The sequence below is a fragment of the Fukomys damarensis genome, unplaced genomic scaffold (assembly GCF_012274545.1).
Source record: "Fukomys damarensis isolate Sample0158 unplaced genomic scaffold, DMR_v1.0_HiC HiC_scaffold_20, whole genome shotgun sequence".
NCBI lineage: Eukaryota > Metazoa > Chordata > Mammalia > Rodentia > Bathyergidae > Fukomys > Fukomys damarensis.
This window is the reverse complement of record NW_022900932.1, coordinates 13,838,343-13,846,527: the sequence shown is the minus strand read 5'-3', so window position 1 is coordinate 13,846,527 and position 8,185 is coordinate 13,838,343.

Below are 8,185 nucleotides of genomic sequence, written 5' to 3'. Positions count from 1 at the left end.
CCCCCTTCCAACTCAGGACCTCCCTCTTGCCGAGTACCATGAGCTCAATCTCCGGCCCTCTCTCTGCTTCTTGGGATTCCCTGTTGCTATAGGCCCAGTTCAAATGGCCCCCATCCCAACGAGAGTCCCTGGTGTGGACTCTGGGCTGGAGCTCTTTGTTGTGGCACAGCTAGAACCCCAGGCACAAAGAGTTTCACTCCTCTAGAGCAGGGCTTGGGTTTGCATTCTCTGACATCATACAGCCCTGGCAAATTATAGCTATGCAGCCATGTTTTCGGATGTCTGAAAAGGTGTTTCACCCTCATCTCTTACTGGCAATGGAGGTGCTTTATGGTGTGGCGCCTCCTATGGCCAGAACATGGGGTACAGGACAGGGAGAGGCCAGAGATGAGGCAGGGCTCAGAGTGAGGGCTGGGGAGAGCAGATTTTGTCCTGGCAGTGACAGGAGGCCTGGGTGAGGCTGACCCAGCCTGTGTCATAAGGTTTTTCTGTGGCAGGGGTGAGGTGGGGAGGTAGAGGCTGGGTGGGGACAGCAAGGGACTCACAGGCTTAGGAACATTGGTGGAGTCGGGATCTGGCACTGGGGAGCCCGGTGCTGAGGAGAGGGAAGGACAGAGCCTGAATTAGTGGGAGGAGGGGAGGCAGGAAGAGGGGGCAGGGACACTGACATTTCCGGGGGGCCTCTCACGGGCCAGGCAGTGGGTAATAGGAAACCAAAAGTGAAGAGAGGGGCCAGAAGAAGCCTGAAGACCAGAGGGTGCGCACCCTTCACAAAGAGGGAGGCAGGGGCAGAGAACGTTGGCCTTGAGGGCGGGAGAGGGGGCTGAGGAGCAGCCTGGCAGCCTGGGGTGATGATTTTGTGGGCTGTGACGGGGCTGACGCTGTACTGCAGAGGGAGGCAGGTGGTCGTGGGCTGCAGGCAGTGAGGCCCAGTGCTGGCCACAGCTCCAGAGATTCCGCCGCTTGCAAGACACATACCCGGAAACGCAAACGGAATATCCGGAAACGCAAACCGTGCCCTTGGCACCGAGAGACGCTTCCTGGCGAGGGGGCGGGACGACCCCATCACACCTGAGCCGCCGCAGACTACCTGAGCCGGAGGCTGGCGGGGTCGGCCTGTCCACAGACACCTGCCCCTGGGTTCTTCTTCGCCAGTGCCCGAGACAAGCACCCAGCCCCCAGCCCCGGGTCCCACCTTTCCGAGGTGATGCTGCTCAGATCTTTTTAGTTAAGAGGGGGACTAATTTGCGTAATGGAAAAGTCACAGAGAGAGAATGCAGTGTAAATGTTAATCGTTTTTTTAACTTCACATTATGTGATCCGTTAACATTAATATTTAATTTAATGCAGTCAAAAGATTAATGCCTGTGTTTATTTCTAAAAAAGGCAAGGATGCTTCAGGCTGCTTTTCAGCTTGCTTGAGCTTTGGGGGGGAGAGAAGAAGAAATAAAACAACAACCCACCCAGCACAGAAGAAATGTATTCGTGCCATAATAACACAAATACCCTCTCCCCACCCGCTCTCCCTCCTCAATTCCTAAAAATAAGCCACAGGGTTCTAATGGGGACACTGATTAAATATTCGGCTCTGTAATTTATGCCCAAGTGAATCCCAACAGGAACCAGAGGCCCTGGAAATCTGTTGTGAAATAATTATCCTGAATGACATTGTGGCGATGGTCTGCAAGGGTGCTGTCAATAATGCATTAGCCCAAATCTGTTTGAAATACGGCAAGGAAATTACACGATCTTCTTGGGAACCTGAAAGAATTATCAGTAAACAAATTTAATCAACTTGATGTTATGCATACCACTCAACCTCTTATTATCTGATCATCTGGGTTTAGAACACGCAGGGGAATTGAATGACGTGGAATGCAGGGCTGTGTGTGTGTGTGTGTGTGTGTGTGTGTGTGTGTGTGTGTGCGCGCGCGCGCGCGTGCGCATGCGTGCGTTTGATGGCCTCAGCCTCAGGTCTCTGCATTTCTTCTCCTTAGCTGCATAGCATCTGCATTTTTTCTCTTGGCCTGATTGTTGGCTGCCAGCTTTCACCCCAGCCTGGTCCTTCCATTCCCACTTCCTCTCCAGGGTCAGAGTGCTCCATATGTCTTTTCTCTTCTGCCTTCTAAAGAAGGGGTGGTCATCCTTCCCCAGGAGCTCAGAGGCAATGAAGTAGGATAGAGACTTAATGTCGTGACCTGGGGAGACTCTGGCAGAAAAGAAAGGGTCTTGCTGGATGTGGTGGTGCACACCTGTAATCTCAGCGCTCAGGAGGCTGAGGCAGGGGGATCACTGTGAGTTAGAGGCCAGACTACATAGCCCTGTCTCAAAAAAAAAAAAAAAAATCCAGCAAACAACATCAAACCAAACCAAATCAAACCAAACAAAAACAAAAAGAAAAAAGGCCTCATAACCCTGGGTTATAGGTGAGGATCTGATATTAATTTATGGGGTGATCTTGAGTCCCTTTCATCTCTGAGCCTTAGTTTTGTCACCTGAGAAATGGGTCTTGGGCTGTCTGGTCCATGTGATTTCATGATGTCTTAGTAGAAGTGTGGCAAGCCTGTCGTTTGCTTGGTTTGTTCTCCTGGTCCTCTTAACACCTGATGGGGACCCCCACAGGGAAGGGATCTCCCTTGATCACTCGGAGGTTGGAGGCAGACTTGAGATGAGAACTTTCAGAGCCACTTCTCACAACCCCTCTGTACTCCAAGGTAGAACGTCACTTTTCCCATGCCCACAAAGCCACAGGAAGCATTCCTGAATCTATTTCAAATCGGGGCCTGGGTTTGGGGTCAGGGAACTTGGGTTGGCCTTCCTGGATCTATAAAACCCTTCTCATTTTCAGGCTTCGACTTTGTGACCTGGGTGAGGTGGCCTGTTTTCCGAGCTTTATGTTCTGCATTGTCATCTAATTTAAAGTTACTTAACTGGCTTTAACTTCGTGCTTTGAGGAAGAGAGTCTGGTGTCCATTTGCAGACAGTCACCCTTCCTTCTGCTTCCTGTGAAATGGTAGTATATTCCGGTGGTTGGTCAGTCCCAAGGACTGGGGCCTGTAAGGAAGACATGATTATGAGTCCCACTGTGTATCTGGCCCTGGGCCTGGTTTTGACCTAATTTGGTGAACTTGGGAAGTTCTACTCGGAGACTAAAGAAAGACCAATTCCTTCACCAGGTCCTTTTTGGGGTATCTGCTGTGTCTGTTCCTATTCTGGGCATTAGGTAGGAGAACAGTGATGCTTACTGAAGATGGGCTATGATCTCTGCGTGGAGCTGACTTTCCCATGGACTGGTAATGGGGCACCGGGAACTGAAGACAGGACCATGATGAAGGATGGACTTGTGCTATCAAGAATGCCAGAAATAAAGGGTTTGTTCCTGATACCTGTCCAGGTTACTGGATGGGACCTTCTAACTCCAGCTATCACTGCCAGCTGGACCCAGATCCCACATAGTCCCAGCCTATCAAATGCAAGTCTAGATTTGGTACTGTTCACTATGGCAACCATTAACTCAAGGTGGTGATGAGAACTTGAAATATGGCCAGTCCAGACTGAGATGTGCTATAAATGTAAAATACGCTGTTATGGTTTAGGTCTAGATGTCCCCCCAAAGACTCATGCAGTCATAAGTGGGTGAATCTAGAGTGAGGAATGCTGGGATGAAGTCACTACATGTGACTGGTTTGGCAGTGCCATCATCCTGGTAATCTGACCTGCTCCATTTCTGGCCTGGGCTGGTTCACCCCTCCTTAGGCAACCCAGTGGTGCCCTGCTCCCGGGAGGTCACCATATTGATGCTGAACTTAATGGGGACACCCGATCAGCATAGCGCACTGCAGCCCAGAACTCCTGGACTCAAGTGATCCCTCCCACCTCAGCCTTCCGAGTAGCTGGGATTACAGGTGCGCGCCACCACACCCAGCCCTGGTAATCTGAATCGACAAAAGGGGCACTGGTTAAGGTCTCTTGTTGCCTATGCTACCTTGTGTGTGCCGTGTTATTTCTTTGCGAGGCCTGTTTGCCATCCTGCCTTGGAGCCAGCCGATTATGGACTGAAACCTCTACAAACTATAAGCCAAATAAACCCCTTCCCTTCTAACTTTGGGTGTCGAGTATTTTGTCTCAGCAACGAGAGAAAAGTACCTAACACGTATTCCCTGGACAGTAAAAGAATATGAAATTTCTCATTCATAATATGGTGATATCTCGGTTCACGAACTTAATTTTTCCACAATTCTGGTTGAAAACCTGAATTGGTCGCAAACTGAATCAAAATCAATGATTATGTTCAGTGTTGACCTTATGGGGAAATATGATTCAGCTCAAGACCAAATCAGATTTGGGACCAGAACTGTGGAAAGAATTAAGTTCATGAAAGGAGGCACTCCTATATTTTATGTTGATTACATGTTGAAATAATATTTTGGATATATTGGATATTTGGGTAAATTGAGTTAAATAAAATCCAGTAACAAAATTAATATTGCCCGTTTCTTTTTACTTCTTGTACTTGACTTTTGGAACATTTAAAATTACACATGTGTCTGGCATTGTATATCTGTTGGGCAGTGCTGGCTTACATATTAAAAGCATTGATCTCATGGGTGGAGGGAGCCCTAGCAGGTGATGAAGGGGGCTCTCTCCTCCCACTTATCATGTGGAAGCCCCAAGGCAAGTTTGACCCCATCCCATGTAGTGGATTCTGAAAGAGAATCCGGTCATAAAGATGGAGGAAGAGAACCCGGAGAAAGGAAGACTGGCATCTTACTTATTTCATTTCGTAGTCAGGGGAATTGCTGATCCTTTCTGTGCTTATTTGGACAGGGGTGTAAGATAATTGGAGTGTTGTAAATAGAATTAGGGTCCTTCAGAGACGTCTCAGTACCCATCTGGACAACCTGTGGATATGTTATTTTATATGACCCAAGGGCCTTTGCAGATCTGATTAGGTTAACAACTTCAAGGTGGAGGATTATCCCCGGATTATCCATCTGGGTCCAATCTAATCACAAATTCTCAGGAATGGAGAACTTTTCTTGATGGCTGTCAGAGAAGGGGTGATCGGGCCATGAAGAAGAGTCAGGAGATAGCAGAAGTGTTAAAGAACTCACTTTGCCATGGAAGGCTTTGAAGATGGAAGAACGGGGTCACCATCCAAGGAATGAGGGTGCCCTGGAAGCTGAGAACACCAATGAACCAGATTCTCTCCTGCAGGGAACATGGCACCTCACCTCTTCAGCTCTTGCTGGCCTCTAGGCTGGTGAGATAACACATTTGTGCTGTTTGAAGCCCCAAAGTTGACGGTAGCAGCAACAGGAAACAAATAGAGCTGGTGGGTAGGAGAAAGGGTGTTTACACAGGGCACAGTGAAATTGAGTGGATTGCTCTCGAGCTGATTGTATACTTTGCAATGTAGCCATTCTTGAGCTTTTTTGCTGAAGCTCGGCCAAGCAGCTGGCTTCACGGGATGCTGTGGGATGGCCCACCAAGGGTGGGAGTGAGGGGGTCAGAAGAGGTCATCTGAGCAGTTCTTGGGGAGGTGCAATGGAAAGCCCCTCTTCTTGGGGGGGTCTCTTAAGAGCTCATGCATGTTTTCCAAGATGAGTTTGGGGCCCACCACGCACAACTACCAAAGATGGTGATGAGACTGCCACAAAAGAGCCCTGAGCTACCAATATCATTTAGATAGGCTGAGTTATGCTAAGTAACAAATAGCCTCAAAGCATAGGGCCTCACGGCAATGAAGACATAGTTACTTCTCCATCTCCATGGCTGTCTCTGTATATCCTACTGCAACCCACACTCGTATGACCATTACTAAATCAAGTCGCATGGCTCCACTTAGCCTCAATGGGGCGGAAAATATAATTTCACCACGTGTCTGGAGCAGGCTGGGACTGGGAATATTTACTGACCAACGGTGATTGTCAGTTCACCTCCCTGTGCTTTCCATCCTGTCTTCAGGCCCAGAGCACATGAAGAGAAAGGACCTCAGAAGAGGGAAAGAAGCCAAGAGAGAAGACCCTGCCTGTCCCTCATGGCAAGATTCCCAGCAAGCACAGGAGGAAGCCGAGGATGCAAGCACTAAATTAGATATGCAATTACAAGTTCAGGCCAGACTGGACTTTCACTTTCAATATTGAAAATGAAAGGAGGCTGGGGGCTCTTCCTGCGATGTGATTACAAAATTGGAACTGGAGATTCATCAGGGCATGGTTGAAGGCAGTGCTTAGAAAGCCATAAAGCTGTTTTTAATGTGTGGTCCACTAATTTCAGACTCTATTTAACCAACTGCCCATGCATTTAATCCTCAACATGATCCTTTCCAGTGGCCCCTATTATTACCTTCTTACATACAACAAAACCGAGGCTCAGAGAGATCAAGTAGCGTGTCCAATGGCACAGAGCAAGCAGCTGGCTAGGACTGGAACCCAGATTTGTCTAATTTGTAGCAATACTACTGCCTCAGCCTCCAGAGTGCTGGGATTACAGAGAGTCATCACCACGCCTGGCTTTTTTCTTTCTTTCTTTTTTTTTTATTTTAATTTTATTTTTTGGTACCAGGGATTGAACTCAGGACCTTGCACTTGCAAAGCAGGTGATAGAACCATGGAGCTAAATCCCCAGTCCAAGACAGTGAATTTTTTTTGTTTTATTTATTTATTTATTTAGGTACCACAGATTGAACTCGGGCCCTTGTGCTTGTGAGGCAGGCGGCAGAAAATGGATGCACTTTAAATGCCATCTTTGCTTTACTGTGCCATTATCCTTATGTAAGTGACCCTTCTGGAGTAGGCAAGGAGAGACATGCCTGCAGTGTCATTCCTTTGTGGATACGAGACTCACACAAAGAGCCTCAGGATGTACCAGAACGGACCCAGCTTTTCTGGGGCACCCCTCCCCTCAGTGCCAGGCTCTGCTAGCGGCTGATCCGTGTTACCTTGTGGGACCCCCAGGGTGTTCTAAAACTAAGCAGTTCCCTGCCAGGAGGCACTAGGAGATAATGGGAGTTGACCAAAATTGGGGAACTAGTAGATTTAAGCCAGGTGTAGAGGTGCATAGCTGTAGTCCCAGCACTTGGGAGGCTGAGGCAGGAGGACTGTTGTGTGTTTGAGGCCAGCCAGGGCTACATAATGAGTTCAAGGCCAGCCTGGAATACATAGCAAGACCCTGCCTCCCCCCAGCATACACACAAAAAGAAGAAGAAGAGAAAGAGGAAGAAGAAGAAGAAGAAGAAGAAGAAGAAGAAGAGGAGGAGGAGGAGGAGGAGGAGGAGGAGTAAGAAGAAGATTTAAACCTTGATTTGTAAGTTTTCAAAACACTCAGCAACAATGTCTCAGTGAGTGAGCTTTGGAGGAGGGAGAGGACATTGTTGGGTGGTTTGATGGAAGCCAAAGGTGAGAGGTGAAGGTGCTTCGTTAAGCACACACAGGAGTTTGGGGACAACGAATGGGCAGGTCTGATGGGTGTGGAGAGTATGTAGGAGCAGTGAGGGAGAGAGGAGAGGCCGTTTGCAGCCAGACGGGGTTGTCTGGGAAGCCAGGCTGAGTTTGTTGCTGTTCTCTTGGGTCCTGGGAACCACCTGGATTGAGGCCGGGCACACTGATGGAGGCACCATGGGTGTGGAGCCTGCGGTGCTGGGGTGTCTGCCTAGAGTCATCATCCTCTCTGCAGGTGGGGAGCAGGAGAGGCCTCGATCAGGCAGAAACAGCCCTCAAAAGACAGGCATGGTCGAGGTTGGGGAAGACAACAGGGAGGGACCCAGACGCAGCTGGACAGACACCGCTGCACGGAGGCAGAGAGGCGTCACAGAGCAGCACTGAGCTACATTCCAAGCCCTTTTTATTCCAGTCCCTTAGTTTACTGACACCCCCCGCCCCACCAGCGGTGAGCCCTTTCCTGCAGGGGACTAGAGAAATGCAATGTGCCAACTGGCAGTCCACTTGTCTAGTCCGTCTCCTATCTGTTAAAATGTTCCCACTCTTCATTCTCATCTTCTCAGCAAGATAGTGAGATGGTTGAAATAGTCCCTGGGTAGGGCCAGGGATTTAGCTCAGTGGTTTCACTGCCTGCCTTGCAAGCTCAGGGACCCGAGTTGGATCCCCAGTACTGCACCCCCCTCCAAAAGAGAGAGAGAGAGAGAGAGAGAGAGAGAGAGAGAGAGAGAGAGAGAGAGAGAGAG